The following is a 22,830-nucleotide window of genomic DNA, read 5'->3' on the forward strand; positions in this document are numbered from 1 at the left end:
AACGAATGTATGTATGTCTGTCTGTCTTCGCAGCAACGCGCGACGGGTACGCTAGTTTATTTAAATAAAAGAGAAAACAGAAGACAGAGAGCAGCTGGGAGAACAGGATCGGGCGTAACAGGGAAACAGTGGAGGGAGGCGGCGGGACGTGGATAGTGACCGGCAGGAAGTCATGGATGGACATGCGCAAGAACAAAAAAAACTAATAAAAATAAAAAGCAGCAAAATTATAGATTATATATTACAATACAAAAAATACTTACAAACATTACACAGTAATACTCTGAGCACCGGCGAGATTTGTTTTATAACCTTGTTGGACATAACATGAGCTTTACTCCGAGCACCATAGTAAAAGCTGCTTCACAGATCTCAGCTGTAGTCTTATCTGTTCAGGACGTCTGTTTGGTAATATTTCCCATGTTGTGTGCAATGAAGAAGGGAAATGTAAGACCGACTTTATTTTTTAAATAATATTTAAAACTTTCATTTATCCACAGAAGAAAAAAATCTGAGTCCTGTTATTTCAAGAATCTGCATAGGTTGATTTTAAAAATGGTGACATTAAGAGCTTGAAGTAAAACATTACGAGAGAGAAAGCTCTTTATGGGCAACAAAGTGGCTCTTTAGGTCCACACCGTGAATTTTGTCGGATAAGGGGAGTCCGCGCCATTTTCTTTTTTCTCTGTCCTCTTTACGTCTTATTTTTAAAAAGCCACAAATAATTCTAGCTAAAAGTCTATGATAAAAAATCTTTCTTTGGTCATCAGAATATCCGCCCAGCTTTAGGTCTTTGTCACCGGTTGACCGGGGCCTTTTGGTCTCTTGCACCGCCTCATTGGAAGGGCTTGCTTTCTGCTCTTTATCAGCTGAGCTTCTTGAATGTGTATGAGAATGAAGGAAAAGAGGGTTGGACATCTCCTTTTTTAAGAAGGGGGTACAGTCGGGTTTGGGTATTGTCTCTTATTTTTTGAACTGCCTCAGGCCCTAAAACATACAGGTCCCACTTCAAATCCAAATTTCTGGTTGGGTTCTCCAAAGTCCATGAACATAGCGTCCATCAAAGGAAGCTGCTCTACACGCGGAGTGTGAATCTCTAGCACTGTCTTGTCGGTACCCTTTTTCATCTGTAGATAGAAATATAGAATGCGGTTAATTATATAATTGTTCCTGGAGTAAACCTTCAAAAACATTTATATGAATTATCATTCCATATATTGGGTGCTGCTGGAATTCTCACTAGGAGACCGGTCTTTTTTTCCTACTAGGCTGTCTGTCTACTGCTGGAATATACCTTTATGCTCTGGGTTTTGTGTCTACTTTTATGCCCTTGCAAACTGTTCCCTCTGTCTATATAAGCCAATGGCATAGAAAGATGTTGGAAACAGTTTGGTTTGTGCGTCAAATGTTCAATATAAAGTCCTGCAGCCTACCACGTGTTTAAAAAGCCATGCGCCCCAGAGGAGCCATGTTCCTGATTCTCCAGTTTCCTGCAGTCCTATGTTCCCAGGCCCTGTGCTTCTATCTGCCTGCTATCATCATTCTGTATGAAAGGGGCAATAGTTATGCTGAAAAACGTAGAAATATGCGTTTTCTTTACAGTGCGATGGTAAATCCGTCCGCTCAGATCCTCCGCACTTGGCAGCCATATCTGAAGAAGGGGTTGTGTCCCCAAAACGCGTTATGGCTGGCTGTTTTCAACAAAATTAATAAAGCAGAACCAGGAAATTGTTTTTAACTAGAAGTGTTGCAACTAAAGCCCCACATATTACTACTTTATTAAGCCCTATTTATGTGATCCTTTTTATGTTGAAGGTTTCCCTTGTTTTTTGGGCCTTATATGTTGTTTTTGCTATTCATGGTATGGATATTATTGGTTTTCTTCCTGCCCACTTCTCTGCTCCTGTTCATTGGTACAACTCTTAGCCTTGTTTTGTGGTTTTGTGGTCTTCAAGTTCTTCTGTCGCTGACCTGGACTTCATCAACTAAGACCCTATTCAGTATTACGGACAAATATCTGCTATCTGCTATTATGCCAGCTAATGTCTATTATAACCCAACCCAAACTGGCATCATCAGGCTTCATCTGTCCGGAGACGCTAATAAAGATCTATAAAAAAAGACTTCTTCTTACCGAACAGCCATCTCTGAGAGCCTTGATGTAAGGACTTGTATGGAAGGAGAGGTCCTCATCATTGGCACCCATGAAGTGTAGTGCTTTATCGTAACTATCGGCAGAAGCCATGTGCCAGGCAGCAGAGCGATGGCAGTGATATGTGAAGTTCTGGCTGGCAGAGATACTCAGCAGCCGAAGGAAGGTCAGCTGGACTACGCCAATGGGGATTCTGTCTGCGTCAACATAAGAGAACTGCCGAGAGAGAGAAGACGCAGGTTAATATTTAACAATTTAGGGATGTTTGATGCAAAAAAATCTATAACCATGTGATGGAATAACAGCAGCGGAATATGAAGAAATGTAGAAGTCATGAGAGGCGGCCATTGTTTATCAGCTGGCAATCCTCTTCACACGGTGTGTTCCCAGTAGTGTGCTGCCTTTGCAATCGCTGCACACGTTTTACTGTGAATTGTCATGAATTTGTGATGCAGTTTTTGGACTGCAGTTTTTACGAGTGAAATGTCTTAAAGGGAAGCTGTCACCACAAAAGCTATTGTAAAGCCGTCAACACAGAGTAATGTAGCACTACAAGAGCGTTCCATACATGCTTGCACCAGAAAAAAACCCAATTTAGCAATAACTAAAAATCTTCCTTTATATTTTTCAAGCCCTGTATGCAAATGTGCCACCCCAAGTCAAAGAGGCGGTGCTATCAGCCCTCAGAGCATTATAGATTAACCGCCACCTCCTCTCCAACTTGCCACCACATGTGAGGTCCTCAGTGATCCTAGTACTGAGGTCTTGTACACCCGACGTGTGCCCCTCCTGCCGCATCTTCCTGCACAGTGCTGCTAAAGTCGAGATTTGTACACTTTGCTTCAAGGAAGATGCAGCAGGAGGGGCACACAGTGAGCGAGACGTCAGCACCAGAAGAGCTAACTTCCTCACACAGGGGGTGGCACCAGGATAGAGTGGAGGCGGGGCTTTATCTATGACGTGCTGATACGGAGGGCTGATAAGACCGATTCTTTGACACAAGGTGTTGCATTTGCATACAGAGCACAAAAAAATATAAATTAAGATGCTCAGTTATTGCTAAATTGAGTTTTTTTGGGGTGCACACGTGCGGGATACTTTTGTAATGCTAGATTACACTGTGCTGGTAGCTTTAAAATGGATTTTGTAGCAACAGGTTACCTGTAAAAACCGTGTTTCACCTGTGCAATCCACACGATCAAAGACCACATGGCATGACTGTGGTAAAACACATACCGCTCCACCACATGGTAACTGGTTGGCATTCTACCACTACATGGAGACCCATTACATGCACTAACCTTCCGCCCGCTGCTGAACTTGCTGAACCAGGTCTCTTTCTTCTCAGAGTTCCAGGTAGACATCTTAACCTAAAAGCAAGAAAAACTGGTGAGCAACAAGGTAATTTCTCATGCAACGTGGCTGACTCAAGGAAGCCTACTGCTCACCTTCTCAGTGTCCTTGTTGGGGTAGATGCAAGACTCTCCACCTGCTGTGAAGTTACAGAAGACCTTGAAAGAGTCCCGAGTGCAGCCCTGGTTGGGATCAATCCAATATTCACCTGAAAGGAAGGACAGTTTTATTATAACATGCCAGCAACCAAAACGTAAAGAGGAAGTCAACCTTCGATGGGAATTGCTGTATGAGAGTTGGAGCTCAGCATCAGTCTACACACTATCATCACATAGTGACACATGGAGAGAAGGTGGTGGCTGTCAGATTCAGAGCTCCAACTATCATGGCAAATGTCAACAAAGCTGAATGCTATAAAGGGGTTATCTGGAACTTTGATAATAATGAACTACCCATGAATTCTCCAGCCACGTATAACTGGAGAATGAATGGAGAGGTGGGAGCACATTGTGGTTCTCACCATTCAAGCCTTTGAGATTTATGGAAATAACCAAGCTTGACTTGACTACAGAGGTCACCTCTCCAGTCATTCTCCACTGCCTCGCCTACTGGAATTGGGGTCAGCGGACCCCATTTCTGCCAATATGTGAGGGTCACAGAGATGCAATATGTAGAAATCCAGTAAATGTCCAAGATGGGAAAAATCCTTTCCTTCTCCATTCATCCCTCTTTCAGTTATCAGCACTGTTTTATCACTACTCCAAATTACCATCTGGAAGCTCTGGGTGGCACAGTCGCAGGTCCAGGCATGTGCGGGCTGGGTGTTCCTTTGTGCCCAAGGGTGTCTTCATTAGTTCGATATCTTTCTTTATAGCATTGAGAGAGCCGTAGATTTCTTCCATGCCATCTGCATAATCCCCAGTGGGTTCATCGGCCATGATCTGACTGGCATCAATAGAGCGTTTATTTTTCTTGGGCATCTGGAAAGGCAGTGGCTGGATGACTTCGCCCGGAGGCCCCTGTACCATGTATAGAGAACAGGGAATTAGATGCCATGATCATACAACACCATATACTCCTTGGAACAACCAGACGTTCTGTTCACCAGACCGAGGACCACTTACCGGGGGCCCAGGTGGGCCTTGTACACCCTTCTGTCCTTTGGGTCCAGCTTGGCCCTGGTAATTACAGAGAGATATGTAAGTAAGAAAACACAAACAGAAACTGTATAGAAAGGTGTTTTATTGACACAGATGTACATAAAATATCCTATAGACTTTATAATCCTCATCCTTCCATTCAAGCAGCATTGTCTGCCCATTTATAGACTAAGAAATAGTGCAATATTGAAAACTGAATAGGGTTTGGTTAGTAATAAGCTGAATGTGTATATTCATGATGCGTAATTCATGAAAGCAAGAAGAAAACATAAACTTATGGATAAGATTGCACCCCCTATATATCCTATAGTTTACCCACTGTGGCGAGCACAACTCATTGTAAAAAACACAGTAGTGCTATAGTGAGAGCCCTGCATGTCATCACTAAATGGTAAGAGCGCCACCTCAATGTAGCAGCTAAAGCAAGCATGAACTAGAAGAGTTTACTTACCGAGGCTCCCTTAGCTCCTTTAGGACCCGGGGATCCCTGAATGATGAAGAAGAGAATAGTCACAACACTTACAATCTCAAACATTGTTAGACTTTTTGCTCCACGAATTCAAATCTAATAGGAGGAGCAGCTGCTAGAAGTCGCACTGCTTTCTGGCACAAATTATAGTAAGTCTGCTGGCCGTGAGAGGCCAGGCGCCTTCTGCTAAGCAACACACACTTTTTTGAAGAGTGCACAGAGTGGCGCAAAAAATTTAAAAAGTCCCAAAGTTTAGCCAAATACTTTGACTTTTTGATGGCAGAAAACTGGTGCAAGCGGCTTCAGGGCTTCTACCCACTAGCGTTTTTTTTAATGCTGCGATATCACAACGGTTTTTTAATGAGACTTTCTCATGTTAAAAACGCATCGCACAAAAATTGCAACAGCACAAGCTTGCAATTTTTGTGCGATTTTAACATTAGAAAGTCCCATTTAAAAAAACGCTGCGATATCGCAGCGTTAAAAAAACCACTGGTGGATAAAAGCCCTCATAATTACCCCACAATGGAGGTTAAAGACACAGAGAGAATGTGATGGTGAGAGGGAAAAAGCTAAAAAACAAGAGAAACGGAGTAAAGAACTCACAGGCTGCCTGGCAGACCCTCCTGGGCCAATAGGACCTGTAACACCAGGAATACCCTGTAGGGGGAAGAGGAGCAGAGTGAGACACAGGATAATGGTCATATATATAAAGGGACATCTGTATATTAACGACTGGACTCACAGGTTCTCCTTTCTGTCCAGTTGTGCCTTGTGGACCCGGTAGACCTCTGTCACCCTTCTCACCCTGCTCTCCAGTTGGTCCAATGAGGCCAATAAGACCAGGATGACCCTAAACAAAGATGAACGTTATTCCAGTATTACTATTAATATCATGGTGCAACACATGTAACAGTAGAAGACCACATGACAGACATTAGGCATCATATCCATGTTATACGCTGCCCTCCAGCATTTGGAGAGGCCATAGGAACACCAGCAACTTGATATTTTGGAACAGACTTGAATAATGTAAATTAGTATCCCTGTCATTGGTGTGGACACCTTAAACACTAGCTGACGTTTTGAGCACTCCACTGTACAAAAGGCATATCAGTCATAGTTATGGGTTCTTTACAGTAAAAGTGGTTAAAATGGGAAATTCCCATCATAAGAGGTAATAATGGTGGATTAAATAACATTTTATAAAAGCAGCAGATATTGAGAGTGTAATTGTAAAGGTAGGAATGTTCGGAAGCTTATTATCTCCATATTTTTGGCTGTTTCGCCTGAACATCCCGGACATTATATCATCCCAGGACATTATCTAAACGTCCTAGTCGGGGGTTAAACCTGACTTTGGGTTTATTGATACAAACCAGCAAGTACAATGTGTTTTTCAGCAAGAGCCCCTTCATCAGATGCGCTGGTATATGTGCAGCTCTCGCCTCTCTAAGGGTTGAGTTGTGCCCAATGCTCTTTCACAGGGCACAGCTACGCTCTTAGGGAAGTGTTGTGAATATTCCAGTATATCTGATGAAGGATTTCTCACACCAAAATGCCTTATACTTGCTGGTTTTGCATCAACCAAGAAGTCTGGTTTGATCCTTGGCTCATGTGTCTTACAGGGTGGAATTCAGCGCCAGGCCCGCTCCTTTTTGATTTGGGTTTCTCCTGTGTCTTTTTATGACCTATGTAAAAATGTTCTTACAACAACTTTCCTGGGCTCCTATTCCCCAACACTACTTTTAATAATTCTCTTCTAGTTTGGGGTAAATACCATCTTGCCCTCCATTCCATCCGGTGCGCAGACATATTAAGCTCAATCTACTTTAGATCGAAGCTCTTGAGGCAGTGGGGAGTGTTGGGCTTAGAGATACAACGGTCTTACAAGATCTGCGGCGGCTCTTTGGGGTCAGAATACAGAATACAGTACGTGGGTGTATTGTGAGTATATTGTGGCAACAATTGACTGATTGCTTGTCTGCAGTAACAAAAACACTGCAGCCCCGTCCAGATCTAAGGTGTAAAATACCGCCCTGACAGAGAGACTCCTTGAGGTATTTAACAGTACTTTCTTTTTTTACATCCCATTTGGGCCACATTAGAGTAAACTCACACGTGGCAGAATACTTGTCAAAATTTATGCAACTGAAAATCAGTACCCTTCACCTGAATGGGAGAAGCTAAGGGTGAAACGTGCGTTGGGGAGCACTTTATTATATGCATGACATTGAGCTTAGTTGCGCCATTGTAGGTTGATATGAGCAGGATTTCCCTTATATGTGTGACCTGAGGTGACGGATTTCCCTTGCATTGATGATGAATCTTCTTCATGTTCTATTTTTTAAAATGTTTTCGTTATATATGTAGTTTTCAATAAACAACATTTTAATGCTAAGTCTTGCAGTCCCATCTTGGAAATTGGTTTCGGGGTTATCATATTAAATATGTAGGACTGACATTTTTGGTGGGATTATAGCCGTTTTCATATAGGATTCATCTACCATAAATGGCCTCTTTACACGACCCAGCGATCAGGCAACAATGTTCGTTAGCTTGCTTAATCGTTGGGCCATGTGAAGCTGCACTCGATTAGTCAATGAATGAGCAAACCCTCATTCATCCGCTGATCACATCTTTTGTGCAGCCATTATTGTTGCCAGCACATCTCGCCATGTGAACGGTGGATGTTCTGCTGACAATCTTATGGGAGCGACTGATTGTACGCATTATCATCTGTGCCCCATATATTCTGAGTCAGCCGGTGTGAAGGCCAGGTAAGGGAGTGCTGATCTCGTTGATCGGGGGTCATTATTTGACACACCTTGAGCCATGTATAAAGACCTTTAGTAGGCGATGACATATTTATGTATAACGATGTATGATTGAGGCTTGACATGTTTTATTGTGGTCATTATACTTTATACATAAAGCGGATATGTCTGACTATTTATTACATATATAATCTCATAAAATAATCCAAGTTTCTCACCTTCTCTCCTTTAGCGCCATTATCTCCCTTGAGTCCAGGCAATCCAGGAGGTCCCTAAAGGACAGATAGCTTAGTACAAACTCCAAGGACAAATTAGATATACAAATATAGGAAAGTGTAACTGGACTCGTGACGCATTAAGATGACTTTCGGTGTTGTGGTTTGTTAGCACTTTCAATAGCTCGAAAATTCTTTTATTGTGTTAAGAGAACAATAGCTTTCGAAAGGCTTAAGCCAACTGGGCACAGAAGTCATCAGAGCCAAGTTACAATTTCCTACATCTGCAGTAAATCTGCCGTTGTCTCACCATTGGTCCAGGGGGTCCGGCTTGACCCGTTGCTCCTGGGCGACCTTGTTCACCCTGCAGACAAAAATAATTGAGGTCTCAGCAAACAGTTACAGTCTATAATATTATCTGTATAATGTAGATGTGCATCTAGCTCACACAGCAAGACTCTGGACCCATGAGCCCCAACACCAGAGGGAGGACGCTTTACATCAACTGACCAATGAGGATCATTAACCCGCAATCTCATTAGTTTATCATTTTTCTGAAAGGTTCTGAGCTCAGTGGGCTATTTACTTAGAACAGAGTTTCACATGCCGACCCAAGTCATTTCTGCACTCGGCCACAGGCAACAAATGTAATAGCAGTTGCAAGCCTCGTAATACATCTGGAGGCACCTCCAAGCACCAAAAGAAAACCTACTTCCAATAGGAACTGTGAAATGTAACCACTTTCTGCCATAGATCATAGTAAAAGTGATAGGCTGCGGGTGGCCACACCCCCTATTGCTTGGCCCCAAACACTAGCTGAAAAAGTGAAGGGGTGCAGTGTAAATGGCCTAAAAGGCTTAGTTTTTGTGAATGTGTCTAAACTGCAACTTTTGGACACCAGAATTCAGGCATGCGGCGATTAATAAATAGAACCTATTTATGCCCTATAGCAAACCTTTGGGTCTACACCCTCCTCTGCTATATATAATATTGCCACCTAGGGCACAAATAATACTGCTATATATTAAATCAAACATATTTAGTCTTTATAATCATATGCAGACTCTATACATATATCGTAACATAATATGCTGAAAAAAAGACATATGTGCATCCAGTACAGCCTGTTACCCCCAATGTTGATCCAGAGGAGACATATTTTTACTGCATACATAGAATCCTAGAACAGTACATTTGGAAGGGACCTCCGGGGTCATCTGGTCCTCCAGGGTCTTTGGGTCCGACCCCCTGCTCAGTGCAGGATCACTAAATCATCCCAGACAGATATTTGTCCAGCCTCTGAAGACTTCCATTTAAGGAGAACTCACCACCTCCCGTGGCAACATGTTCCACTCATTGATCCGCCTCACTATCTAATATCTAAACTGTGTCTCCTCCCTTTCAGTTTCATCTCATTGCTTCTAGTCTTTCCTTGTGCAAATGAGAATAGGGCTGATCCCTCTGCACTGTGACAGCCCTTCAGATATTTGTAGACCCCTATTAAGTCTCCTCTCAGCCTTCTCTTCTGCAAGCTAAACATTCCCAGATCCTTTAATCGTTCCTCATAGGACATGATTTGCAGACTGCTTACGATCTTGGTAACTCTTCTCTGAATTTGCTACAGTTTGTCTATGCCTTTTTTAAAGTGGAGTGCCCAGAACTGGACACAGTATTCCAGATGAGGTCTGACTAAGGAAGAGTAGAGGGGGATAATTACCTCACGTGATCTAGAGTCTATGCTTCTCTTAATACATCCCAGAATTGTGTTTGCCTTTTTGGCTGCTGCATCACACTGTTGACTCATGTTCAGTCTATGATTTATTAGTATACCAAAGTCTTTTTCACAGGTGCTGCTGCTTAGCCCAATTCCTCCCATTCTGTATGCTTTTTTCATTTTTCTTGCCCAGATGCATTTCTTGCATTTCTCCTTGTTAAATACCATTCTGTTAGTCGCCGCCCATACATGCGCTCATCTCTTACTCACTCGTTACACACTCACTATGAACATTCACCCATCCCTGCCTGTACATGTACTGCAAACCCACAAATGCATGTTCTATGCCCTTTACCTCTTCTCTATTCTCTGGCCAGTGATCTCAGCAGCCTCTGTACTATATGGCAGTTGCTACATATTAACATTATGTTACACATTGGTTTACTATATGCAGGCAGCCCAATAAGGCAGAGGCTGCAGCGCAGTTCTCCTCTGCTCCTTTGAACCAGACATAGATCAGTATAGGGTTGTATATGTAGGAAACTTTATCTACATGATTTACTTTGCATAGTCGACAGTACAGAATGAAGGGGGGGGTCACTCCTCCCAGTCTAAGGCCCCATAACAACTGCATGGTCTGCCTCAAAGGTAAGCGCTGCAGAATAAGATGGCGCTATACAAATAAAGATTATTATGTGGAAGCATCGGTGGTCTCCAAGAGAGCATGTGGAAGCATCGGTGGCCAACACTTTTGCTAGATGTTCAGCCACTACCCAGCTTGCCAATTATTCCCAGTCCATTGAACCCAAGCAGTAGTAGATATGCATGTTAGTATGGACAAAGTGTAATGTCTGAACTTGTCAAAAAGGTATAATATGCATCTCTACATGGTGATATTTCTAACTTTCATAGTTTCCAACAGTCCCCATTTTCACATGACTGTCCCACGAACTGGATCCAAATGAAGTTGAACTTATTCTAATTTGCCTCAAAAAAGAGCATTAGGCAGAACTTAAAATGTCCCCTAAAATGTTGGCAAGTGTGATTTCCAAAACCTACCTCCAAATGTAGCGGAAAAGCGACTATATAATGATTTTCCCCTTACAGAATGCTTTAAATAATCACAAAATAAGAGGAACAAGAAAAGCCACACATAATTGGTATCACCACATCTATAACAACCCGTACTATATTACATTATTCATCCAGCACAGTAAATTCCATAAAAATAAAATTATCAAATAGCTATTTTCTGTTCAGTTTTCTTCTCCAAACAAAAAAATAATCAAAAAAGCTGTATATGCCTCAGAATTGTACCAATAAAAACAATTTTGTACCGAAAAAGACAAGCCTCATACAGCTCTATCAGCAGAAAAATAAGAACGCTCCGGTCCAGGAATGTGGCGTCACAAAAGAGGTATTTTGTTTAAAAAAAAAAAAGTGTTTATATTGAACAAAAGTGGTAAAACATAATAAAACCTATATTATACCACATGGTGAACGCCAGCAAAAAATTAATAAAAGTTATTTAATACATTATGTGGACCTGGTTCTTATAAAAATGTGAATTTGGCATGCAAAATACAAGATGTCATACAGCGACACTGCTAAAAAAATAAGAGTTCTGACAGCTGGGCACAAAAGAGGAAACGATTTACTGGCTCTTAAAGCTAAAATTAGTTATGTTATTAAGGGGTTAAAAATGCACTTAAGGCGACCGAATTCTGCACCAAATATATTGACATATTAAGCAACATTTCTGTGATGTTTTTTCCAAATATAATGTGCCTGTTGGGTTTGGATGGTCGGATGTGATTTTGTTGTTTAGCCTCTTCACTAAAAAGCCAGATATATTTATCAGCCCAGCATGTGGGAAAAGACGGTAATGGCTGCCCTACTTCTGTGTCTGGCCCGGATACGACTATCTGGTCCTAGTTGAAGCATATACTGTATATGGTGTCATCTTGCTTCAAGTATGGAAATGTCTATTTTCGCACAGATGTATGGTCCTTTTGAGCAGATTACTAACCACAGCTCCAGGGATGCCTCGAAGTCCTTCTGGTCCTTGTTTTCCCTGAGATCCCTGAGGTCCAACAGCCCCCGTCTTCCCAGGAGGACCCAAAGCACCGGCTTCTCCCTGAAAGCAGAAGCAATGTATTATAATAGGCACTGCAGTGCTATGGCACATGTTAGACCCGTAATCTAGCAGTATATATGAGCTTTATCCTGGGGTAAAGTCCGGCACATTTACCTTAGCTCCTTTTCCACCCTGACCACCTTCAGGACCAGACGGACCAGCGGGACCCTGCGAAAGAGAGAAGAAATAAGTAATACTAAACCTGTACATATATAGAACTGCCAGGAGGGCCGAGGGTTCCTCTCTTATTTATACCAGCATGTTTTGGATACATACACTACCGTTCAAAAGTTTTTGACTGGCACACTGGACAAAAAGGGCTACCACAGCCATGCAATACCCTCTGGTGTACGCAAGAGAATGACCCAAAAAGAGGATTTTTTACTCACAGTAAAATCTCTTTCTCGTCTCGTCATTGGGGGACACAGCAAAGACCGTGGGATATAGCTTCTGCCACTAGGAGGCGACACTAAGCACAAAAAAGTTAGCTCCGCCCTCTGGCTATATCCCTCCTGCCGGCATCAGGCTAGTTAGTTTGTAATGCCAGCAGTTGGAGTAGCCATGCAGGAACAGAAAAACAACAATAGTTAGTCATATGACACGTTAACAAAAAATTTCACTGTAATGAAAAACACTCAGCACCATGTGCTAGTTACAGAATCCATAGTCTGACCAGGACCACCAACCGTGTCATAGAAAGAAAGAAAGAAAAAAAGAGGGGTGGGTGCTGTGTCCCCCAATGATGAGACGAGAAAGAGATTTTACGGTGACTAAAAAATCCTCTTTTCTCGCTCGTGTCATTGGGGTACACAGCAAAGACCGTCGGATGTCCCACAGCCGTCCCTGAGGGTGGGTACAAATAAATCATAAGCGCATGCGGTCAGTTTACAGCCGTCTGTAAAACCTTTCGACCCAGCGAAGCGTCGGCTGACGCAAACGTATGTATCTGATAAGATTTAGAAGAGGTGTGCAGGGATGCCCAGGTAGCCGCCCTACACACCAGTGATACTGAGGCACCGTGATAGACCGCCCATGAAGCCCCCACCGTTCTAGCGGAATGTGCCTTAACCTGGAACGGCGGTGTCTCACCCTTAGCCCGGTAGGCCTCCACCACTGCCGAACAGATCCAGCGAGCAATTGTCACCTTTGATGCCGCAAGGCCACGTCTCGGACCCTCCAGTATCACGAATAGGGAATCCGAGCGCTGGAAAGACGCGGTCTGGTCCAAATATGTCCTCAGGACGCGGACTAGGTCTAAGGTGTGCAGAGCCCTTCCCTAGGGTGAACCGCACTTGGACAAAATGATGGCAGTACAATGTCCTCATTAATGTGGAAGGTAGACACCACCTTTGGAAGAAAAGACCGCACCGGTCGCAATACCACCTTATCCTGGTGAAAAAAAACGTAAAGGGTGGTTTTGCCGACAGCGCCTCAATCTCCGAAACCCTACGAAGGGAGGTAACCGCCAGCAGGAAAGCGACCTTCCAGGACAACAAGCGCCACAGTACTTCCGCTAATGGTTCAAACGGATGGGCCTGCAAGGCGTCCAGAACCACGTTAAGGTCCCAAGGTGGCACCGGAGACTGGAAAGGGGGTGCCGTATGAGCAACTCCCTGTAAAAAGGTGCGCACCGCCGACCTTGAAGCCAAAGGTCGCTGAAACAAAACTGACAAAGCCGAAACCTGTCCCTTAAGGGAGCTGAGGCTCAGGCCCAAGTCCAACCCGTCTTGGAGAAACGACAGGAGACGGGCCAACGAAAAAAGCATCGGGTGCGTCCCTTTATGTTCGCACCAGCGAAAGAATGTTCTCCACACCCGGTGACATACTTTCAATGACAACGGCTTCCTAGCCCTAATCATTGTCTGGATAACCAGGTCTGAGAAGCCCTTTGCTCTTAGTACCACGGTCTCAACTGCCACGCCGTCAAACGCAGTGTAGCCAAACTCTGGTGGTAGAGGCGACCCTGAGAGAGTAGATCCTTTCGTAGGGGTAATCGCCAGGGCGCGTCTGCTACCATGTCCATGAGCTCAGCGTACCACGTTCTTCGCAGCCAATCTGGGGCTATGAGAATCACTGGTAGCCCTTCCTTCCTGATCCTCCTGAGCATCTGAGGAAAGAGAGGAATTGGTGCACCCCCAGCCCGTCATGCTGGCGACTGTAGCCAGCTCCTGCCACTGCAGGGGCAGGAACGACCTGCCCTGCTGGATGCGTGGCGAGTCCAACCACCACTGGAGTGACAGCTGAACTCCTGGTGGAAACCTTATCTTCCCCTCGAGGAATCGCGTTAACCTGTCCCACCTTGAGTATCGCCCACTGCAAGGGATGGGAGTGGAACAGGGCAAAAGGAATTGTCTCGAAAAGACTATACCATCAGTCCCAGAACCTTCATCGCATGGCGGATCGCCACTGGTCACCGCAATAGAAGGGACCGCACCTGCCTCTGAAGCAGCTGACGTTTTGCTTCCGGGAGGGTCACTCGACCCCATGCCGCGAACCGGAGGAAGCGCTGGTGCGCCTAACAAATGGGGATATGTAAATATGCATCCTGGATGTCTATCGAGGACAGGAACTCCCCTGCCTCCAAGGATGCGATAACCGCTTGTACCGACTCCATGCAGAAATGACGGACCGCTACGAACTTGTTCAGCTTCTTTAGGTCCAGAACCGGCCGGACGGAGCCGTCCTTTTTTGGGGTTCTGGACCGAAAGAAGCGGTCGTGCGGTTGTGAGAGGAACTCCATCGCATAGCCCCTGGACAAGACCTCCTGTACCCAGAAGTCTGTAACCTGAGATGACCAGACCTGGCTGAATTGGAGAAGCCATCCCCCCACTTTGTCCGAAACAGGTGGGGGCAGTCCCTCATGCGGGGGGCTTGCCTTCGGTACCCTTTGTGGGCTGGGGCCCCCGCCAAGAGGAGCTTGGTTTAAAGGAACGAACTTTCCTTTGTTCCCGCTCCTGTGGACCCTCTCTCTCCACCCTATGAGGACTCGTCCGGCGATAGGAACGAAAACGTCTGTGCTGCGGAGATGACCGCTTTGGACGGTTCTGTGGCAAAAGCGAGCTCTTTCCATCCGTAGCCTCTGAGATGAGCTCGTCTAGCTTGGCGCAGAAAAGACAAGATCCATCAAAGGGCATACTGATTAACGACCCCTTGGAGGAAGCATCCGCATCCCACGATTTTAACCATAGGGTCCGGCGAGTCGCCACCAATGCCGCGGAGGCTCGGGCCGCCAGCCTGGCTGTATCCATAGAGGCCTCACAGAGAAACATGCCTGCTTGTTCAATCTGGTGTGTAATGCCCACCAGATCCTCGGGCACCGCCCCTTCAAGGATTCCTTCCCGTAACCGCTTTGCCCAGTCAGTAACAGCCTTACTGACCCAGGACACAGGCCTAAAAGCTGACCCTGCCGCCTCAAAAATGGTCTTTGCCAAGGCCTCGACTCCTCGATCCTTGGCTTCCCTGAAGGAGCAGGACTCTGCCGTGGGTAGCACGGTATGCTTAGCCAGGCGCAAAATGGGTGGATCCACTAGCGGTGGGACCGACCACTTCTCCACTAAGTCCTGCGGGAAGGGGTATTTCCCGTCCAAGTAACCCAACTTGGAAAGACGCTTATTCGGTGCCTTCCATTCCTTAGATAGGACCTTGTCAAAGTCCTCATGAGGAGGAAAGGTTTTCGGAGACCGTCTAGGCTGCCTGAAAGAAAACGATATCCCAGATGCCTGTGGTTCCTGTTCCGTGAGCTGAAAAGTGTCACACACTGCAACCACTAAGCTCTCCACCATTGCCGAAAATCTTGGGACCTGATCCTCCTCCACGACAGAGTTTGAGGAGGATTCAGACCATTCCTCGTCCGAACCATCCTCTTCTGCCGACAAGCGCCGCGACCTACTACCAGAAGAGTGCAAAAGCGACGAGGAGAATAGTGATCGGGAGGGCCGCCGGGAGTCCGAAGGCCTGACCTGTTTTCGTCTACGGCCGCACTCCTCACGTGAACCGGAGGCGTCCTGCGCTAATTTTTCCAGAATTGCGCCAGATGCCTGAGACAGGTCAGACACTGCCAGTGACAAGGAGCGGGCCCACTCCGGCTCGGCCATAGCTGGGGGCTGAACGGGGAGCTATCCTCTGCTATGCCAACCGCCGGCAGGAGGGATACGCAACGAAAGAGGGGAGCTAGCCACCAGGAAGGGAGGTTGCAAATGCATACTCACCTCCTGCGTCCTTGCTGGAAGAAAAAGCGGCTCCCCAGTTCCAGCAGCCTACCCCTATAATATTGCCTGCCCATGGGAAGGGGATGTGAACCTCTGCACCTAACATGGGGGGCTCTCGCTGGTGGGCCACATGCAGATATATATGATCTGGATGTGCCACCTTTTCTTATGAGGCGGGCCGGGCAAGAAGCAACCTGGACAAACCCGAGGTTGTTCGCCCTCCTCTCCGTTTGGGTTTGATGGGGAGCGTCCTGCCTCCCCGTCTAACCCTGGCCCTTAAACCAGCCCTAACGGGCACGACCGTCCTCCTACGAGACACTAAGCTAAAAACTAATTAGCCTGGTGTCGGCAGGAGGGGTATAGCCAGAGGGCAGAGCTAACTTTTTTGTGCTTAGTGTCGCCTCCTAGTGGCAGAAGCTATATCCCACGGTCTTTGCTGTGTACCCCAATGACACGAGCGAGAAACATACTTCTAGTTTATATCACAACTACTTAAAAGTACAGGAAGCCGTCAGGGTGCAAAAAGTGGAATGGCCTGCACAGTCATTTTAGCTGGTTTGGGATGAAAGGACAGAAGGGTGAAAGCAAAGCAATCTACAAGTGCAGCATGTTTATGGGAACTTCTGCAACAATGTTGGGACTGAGGGGTGACTGGGAAGAGTCAAAAATCTAGATTTAATTTGGTGAAACAAAGTTATGCCATTATTTTTATTCATCTTCACTTGTTTATTTGTTCTCTGCTTTCATTTCAAAGGACATTTGAGATAGTAAACTGTAAATATTAATAAAATCTGGAGAACTTGAGGAGTTCTAAAACTTTTGCCCAGTAGTGTATGTCATTAAGGTTTGAGTGGTTGGGGTCTGAAAGGTCAGCATCAGAAAGTTTATTGTAATCTACTAAACTATTACTCACTTGTTTTCCTAATGGTCCAGGGTGTCCGTTCTCTCCAGTAGGACCAGGAGATCCCTGATAAAGAAGTAAAGGATATAAGAACTTAGAAATCAGACTCTTACCCATGATGAATGCACCAATAAAATACTCTAGCTGCTCATAACACTGCTCAGTCAGTCGTATTCAGCTTTGAGTGGCAAGGAGCACGGATAACACTTGTGATTACCCAGGCAGGAAACAAATCCAGTACTCTAGACCACTAATGGTGGCCGTATACCTTACATAAGGTGAAGAGAGGTATAAGAAAACTGAGGCCTTGGTATAACTTCTTGGTAGGTGATGACTTGAAAGACAGTGAAGTTGATGGCTTTCAAAAAAGTACAGCTTATTTAGAAGCAGCAGGCTTCCCCCTGGGGGTGCTCTGCCTGATGCTCTGCCCGTCTCCCTTTCCTTTTTGATACACCTTAGATAGCTGTTGGCAGCATCAAGTTCTGGCGGCAGCCGTTCCTCCCGTGACCCTCATGCACACGCACACTCGGCTGACTGATTTGTTACTTTTCAATAAGACAGAATACACATTACATCAAACACTTTCTGTTTGCTACGTGAAGCCCATATAGATTTAGCCTCATTCATTAATTCAAGTTTTTTAATTTTTTTTGTATATTTAACCCTCAACAAATGCCCACAACAAGTCCTCATACATAAAGCAGTAAAAGTGTTGTATTGTCTCGCAGTTATCACCAGAATCTGAGGAATCATTGAAGTGATATTCACTTACTGCCTCTCCTTGTTCGCCATCCTCTCCTCGTTCCCCCTTTGCTCCATCTTGTCCCTATGAGATAACAATCATTGATATAAATCATTGGACATGAACAGCATCAACCACAAGACTTACCGTAGAGTATACCGAGGAGTGAAGAAAAAGAGCAGTTGGCTTAATAACTGCCCAGATCTCCATTACAGATCCGGATGCAAAACCCACAGCATGTCCGCCCGTGTGAACAAAGTCTTAAAGCCGCATGCCTTGTTTGATATACCAAGTGTCTGACTCCTTCATGATGAGTACTTACTCTGGGACCCATCTCTCCAGGAGGTCCAGGATCTCCAGGGAATCCAACAGGACCCTAAAACAACAGGATTTAGGAGGGGACTTTAATTATTTCATGAGGGGAATCACTGAAATGTATATTTACTAGCTGATCGATATTCACTGAGAAGATACATTATTATCTCAAAAACACTCAACACGGAGTTCAAAGGTGAGAATAGTGTTTAATTGGATGATAATAAAATGTCACTTTTAATAATACATCTTCTCAATGAAGACGGACCAGAATGTATAACATAATCACTAATATGATAAAGGTTTGTAGTGTGTATATTTATATATGATTCTTCGCATCCGTCTTGAGGAAGAATCCTACGTGGATCAAACAACTCGCTGTAACATCTCTCCTTTTTGTAGCCATTAAAAGGTCCCATATCTACAAGATGACTCGGTTTATCGCGCTACTAATATGATGTGCGGCTGCAGTCCTGATGATGCTACAAAACATTCCTGACAAACCATCAGATCCGGGTCCTTTACCTTACTGGCGGCACAGCAAGCGCCAAAAATGTAACCTATAACATTCAATATTAGATCCTAAAGACCAAAAATCCAGAACACGGGCAATAGAAAAATATTCTACAGATTGTCAGTCAGTAGTTGATCTCTTGGATGGAAGAAGGTGAGCAGTTCATGGCCGGCGGTGGGACAAGCCAGTCAAAACCATCTGCTTTGGTTAGGCAGTAATCTCAAGTTAATGTCTATCTTAATAAGGCAATGACATATGGGTGGGACATTCCATCAATTTCTGATTGATAGGGGAGAGTCTGCTGGAACCCCCAGTGTCCCTCAGAATGAAAGGCCACTGTGCTTAAAGGGGAAGTCCAAGAATTTAAAAAATATGGCTGCTTTCTTTCTAAAACAGCACCACACGTGCCCAGAGCTTGCGTCTGGTATTGCAGCTGAGCACCATAGATGTTAACATGTCTAAGCTGCAGTACCACACAGAACCTGTAGACCGGTGTGGTGCTGTTTTGAAGGTCATTTAAAAGTAACGTTCCAGGCTGCCCATTATTAAGGCCTATTATATGCGAGGTAATTACCTGGTAATCGTCTTTTTTTTACTGGTGGTTTATAATCTGGACTATATAATAATAATTGTACCCTTGCTGTATTGGAAATCACTCTCCCTGAACTGATTTCCTGGTGAGATTCTGATAGGCTTGTTTTTTATACGCAGCAGCCAATCAGAGGAGGCAGAGCTACAGGAGGAGGGACAGAGTAGCAACCTAAACCAATCATGAGCCGGGGGCATGTCTCAGACTACCTTAGAGCCTGTAGCCGAGCTGTACTGTCAGACCCCTGCACTGCACTTAAGCAGCCAAGCTAAAAATCATCCAAGGAGCAAGAACTGAGGGAAATACTGTAAATAGCAGGTAAGCATTCCATGTAGTTACTGACTTTCATATCATTTTTGAGCTCCTGATTGGACTTGTACTTTAATGTAACAGTTTTCCCTGCAAGGTCAGGCATAAAACCCCTATACTGCACCTCAGCAGCGATACCTTGGCTTGCCTAGGAGAGTGGTGTGCCATGTATGAGCAAGTCCAGAAAGTTCTCTTGCTCAGCTAATGCACTCCACCAGAAACCCTCTGGAAGGTACTGACAGCAGAATGAGATATATTTGTTGCGCCCCATTAAATGGAGATGTCATTTTAACATAAAACTTATATTTTCAAAGTTAAACAGCTAAAATAATATACTCCTATTAAAAGAGGTTTGTTATCATAAACATTGATGGCATATTGCAAGGACATGTCATAATTGTCTGATTTGTGAGGGTCCAATCATGCAACTCCAATTAATCCCAAGAATGAATGCAGCTCGTACAAAATCTATTGTTGGGAGTGTCGAAGTGTAGGAGCAAAGCCAAATGGGCGACTGCTCTACATTCAGCACTGCAGACCCTGCATTAAGTGGACTCATAAGAGTCCCACTGGTCAGACTGCTGGCGTATTCTTGTGATGTCCATTAGTGTCCATGTTCATATAAAGGTTCATTTTTACAAAAATATACCTCAATTCCTGCAGAGCAAAAACGGTCTGTTGTGTTGTCTCTCCAGTTAATCTTTAGATTACAGCTTTATACTATCTATATATCATGCAGTATCTGATAGTTCGTCATTTCTTATGCGGCCATATACTCACCGGGTTTCCTTTAGGTCCATCATCACCAGTGGGTCCCTTTCCTCGTCCGGGTCCAGGGTCACCTGCTTGCCCGGATTCTCCCTTTTCACCTGTCTCCACGGGGCCCCTGACAAGTAATGAATAAGGTAAGGGCACCAGGTTTAGTGCATAGTATTCTATTAGAGCCGGGTCAAATCTCATGTTCACATCATCAGTATAGCTAAATTCTGATAGATGGCTGGCAATATGTAATGGCTCCCTGAATCACTCACCTTACGTCCGGGTTCGCCTTGGACACCAGGAGCTCCCGTCTCACCAGGTTCTCCCTAGAATTTGTAAAGATGAAAAGAAAGTTCTTTGAACAAAACTGTTCATATCGTGTCTTTGGCTAATTTCTAATTTATTCTTAGGACATAAAAGGACAATAACTTTTTTCCTAAGTTTCGAAGAATAGAATCACTTACCTTCTCTCCTGGGGGTCCCAAGTTTCCTATTCCACGAGGAGGACCTTGAGGCCCCTGCAAAGAGCAACACAATCATTAGGAGCCTTCAAACACATAAAGACAAAGTGTACTCAGCTGAGGATACAGTGCTGAGTAAAGCTGGTCATGAATATACAATAGCTGTTGGTTGCTCTTTCGCCCAATTCCACCATGAACATGCCCACTTGGTTGGTCGGGCATACACGTCTGTCAGTGGCTTATCTTCCAAGGAAGCACCCGACCCCCTGGCAGTGGCACCACTTTAAACTGTATCTGCGTTCTGAGGGTACAAATACTTGAAAAGTACTGAGGAGGTCAAATATAATAAAAAGCTATACACCCCCTATTGTGTGTTTCTGCTCACTTCCAAGTCCAGCGCTCATGTGCCTGTTGAAGCACATGACCACTGCGGCAAATCGCCAGTCTCCATTGAAGCCAGTGACTTGCTGTAGAGGTCATATGCTTAGATGGATACGTGAATGCTGGACCTGGAGGTGAGAGGGGACCAAGGGAATGCCTGTAGCCTGCGGGGCTTGGTCAAGTGAGTAGGAATGGTTTGATTATGCCACAAAAAAAAGTTTGTGGTCAGAGGGGGCGGGACAACAGTGGAGGAGGTGGGGCAACAAGAGAAGGAGACCGTTTTAATACCCATGCACAAGGCCCATGGCCCTGGGTTCAACCGACTTTTATCTAATGAGTAGGACCAACCTAAGGGCGCCCACCCACTGGCGATTTTTTTCCCTGCGAAATTCGCAGCATTTTTTTCTCTGCAGGGGTCTATGGGACTTGTAATGTTAAAATCGCGATCGCGCAAAATCGCGATTTTGCGGTAAATTGCGATTTTGCGCGATCGCGATTTTAACATTACAAGTCCCATAGACCCCTGCAGAGAAAAAAATGCTGCGAATTTCGCAGGGAAAAAAAACGCCAGTGGGTGGGCGCCCTAAGGGTGCATTTACAATGCAAAGATGATTGCTCAAAAGATGGCTTTTGAGCAATAATTTTGCATAAACTATGACTTGGCACTAATGTCTATTAGTACCAAGCAGCAGCGTGTGAGCCTCCAGGAGCTGTAATCAGGGAATAGACCACCCACAGTTCCCTAATAACTTTCTCTTTGTTCTGCTGGCGGGGCTGACAGCTGAGACAAAGCAATCAGCTGTAATCAGCTCTTCGCGGGCAGAACACAGCGTGCGTTCCTGCTTATCAGCTGTTCTGCCAAAGGATGGTTTTCAAGCAGAACTGAAAACCGTCAATTGGCAGAAAACTGAAAGATGGACACTTTTAGACACAACAATTATCGCTCAAAAAATAGCTTTTGAGCGAATTCTGAGCGATGATCTTGGTGTCCAAAAGGGCCTTTGGCCAGTAGAGTAAAGCGTGATTCCTCTCAGTGAGAGAAACCAAGTAATCTTGTAGATATGAGACCTTTTAAAGGCTAACAAAACTAAATGATGTTATAGCGAACTATCGGGTTTCATCGACCCTTCCTCAGGATGATGAATGAAATTAGTTTGGATGGCTCACATATATAACATACAGATGCAGAAAAGCTATAAGCAAACAAAATATTTTCTGTGCTCAAAAAATAGTGTGTATCCACAAATAGTAATCTGTCAAAGAAAAATACATAGGAGTTACACTTACTGAGGAGGAGGGGGGTATGATGACCATGAGCCCCCTCCTTGAAGTGATATCTCCTTCTGTCTCCAAATAGATGTTTCCACACGTTTAAGAGATGAAATAATAACACCTTTTATTTTCAGACTTCACTAAAACAACGGGCAACGCGTTTCAGTGCGCACAGGCACCTTTCTCAAGCCATAATAAAACAGTATGATCGTTACATATATATAGTATATGGGTCACTTACATTGCATGCTGCTGGTGTCTCTCAGTGGTCGCAGCCATATTGGAGGTGTGTCTCAATTTACCAGCGTCATCACGCCGGTCACATGACCGGCGTGATGGCGTTCCATCACTGCCAGTGGGGCCCGGTGGTGGCGGCCATATTGGGGGCGTGTTGTGACAAGC

At 44.8% G+C, this 22,830-nt stretch overlaps 1 protein-coding gene and 1 pseudogene across 2 annotated transcripts in view; one reads left to right on the plus strand and one right to left on the minus strand.

Annotated features, from left to right (window-relative positions):
* The window catches only part of LOC136580606 (H-2 class II histocompatibility antigen, E-S beta chain-like), a 474,076-nt gene that overhangs the window by 180,909 nt on the left and 270,337 nt on the right, over window positions 1–22,830 (plus strand). The window lies entirely within an intron of this gene.
* Window positions 213–22,739, minus strand: LOC136579896 (collagen alpha-1(V) chain-like; annotated as a pseudogene).

This window comes from Eleutherodactylus coqui, chromosome 10 (assembly GCF_035609145.1).
Source record: "Eleutherodactylus coqui strain aEleCoq1 chromosome 10, aEleCoq1.hap1, whole genome shotgun sequence".
NCBI classification, from domain to species: Eukaryota; Metazoa; Chordata; class Amphibia; order Anura; family Eleutherodactylidae; genus Eleutherodactylus; species Eleutherodactylus coqui.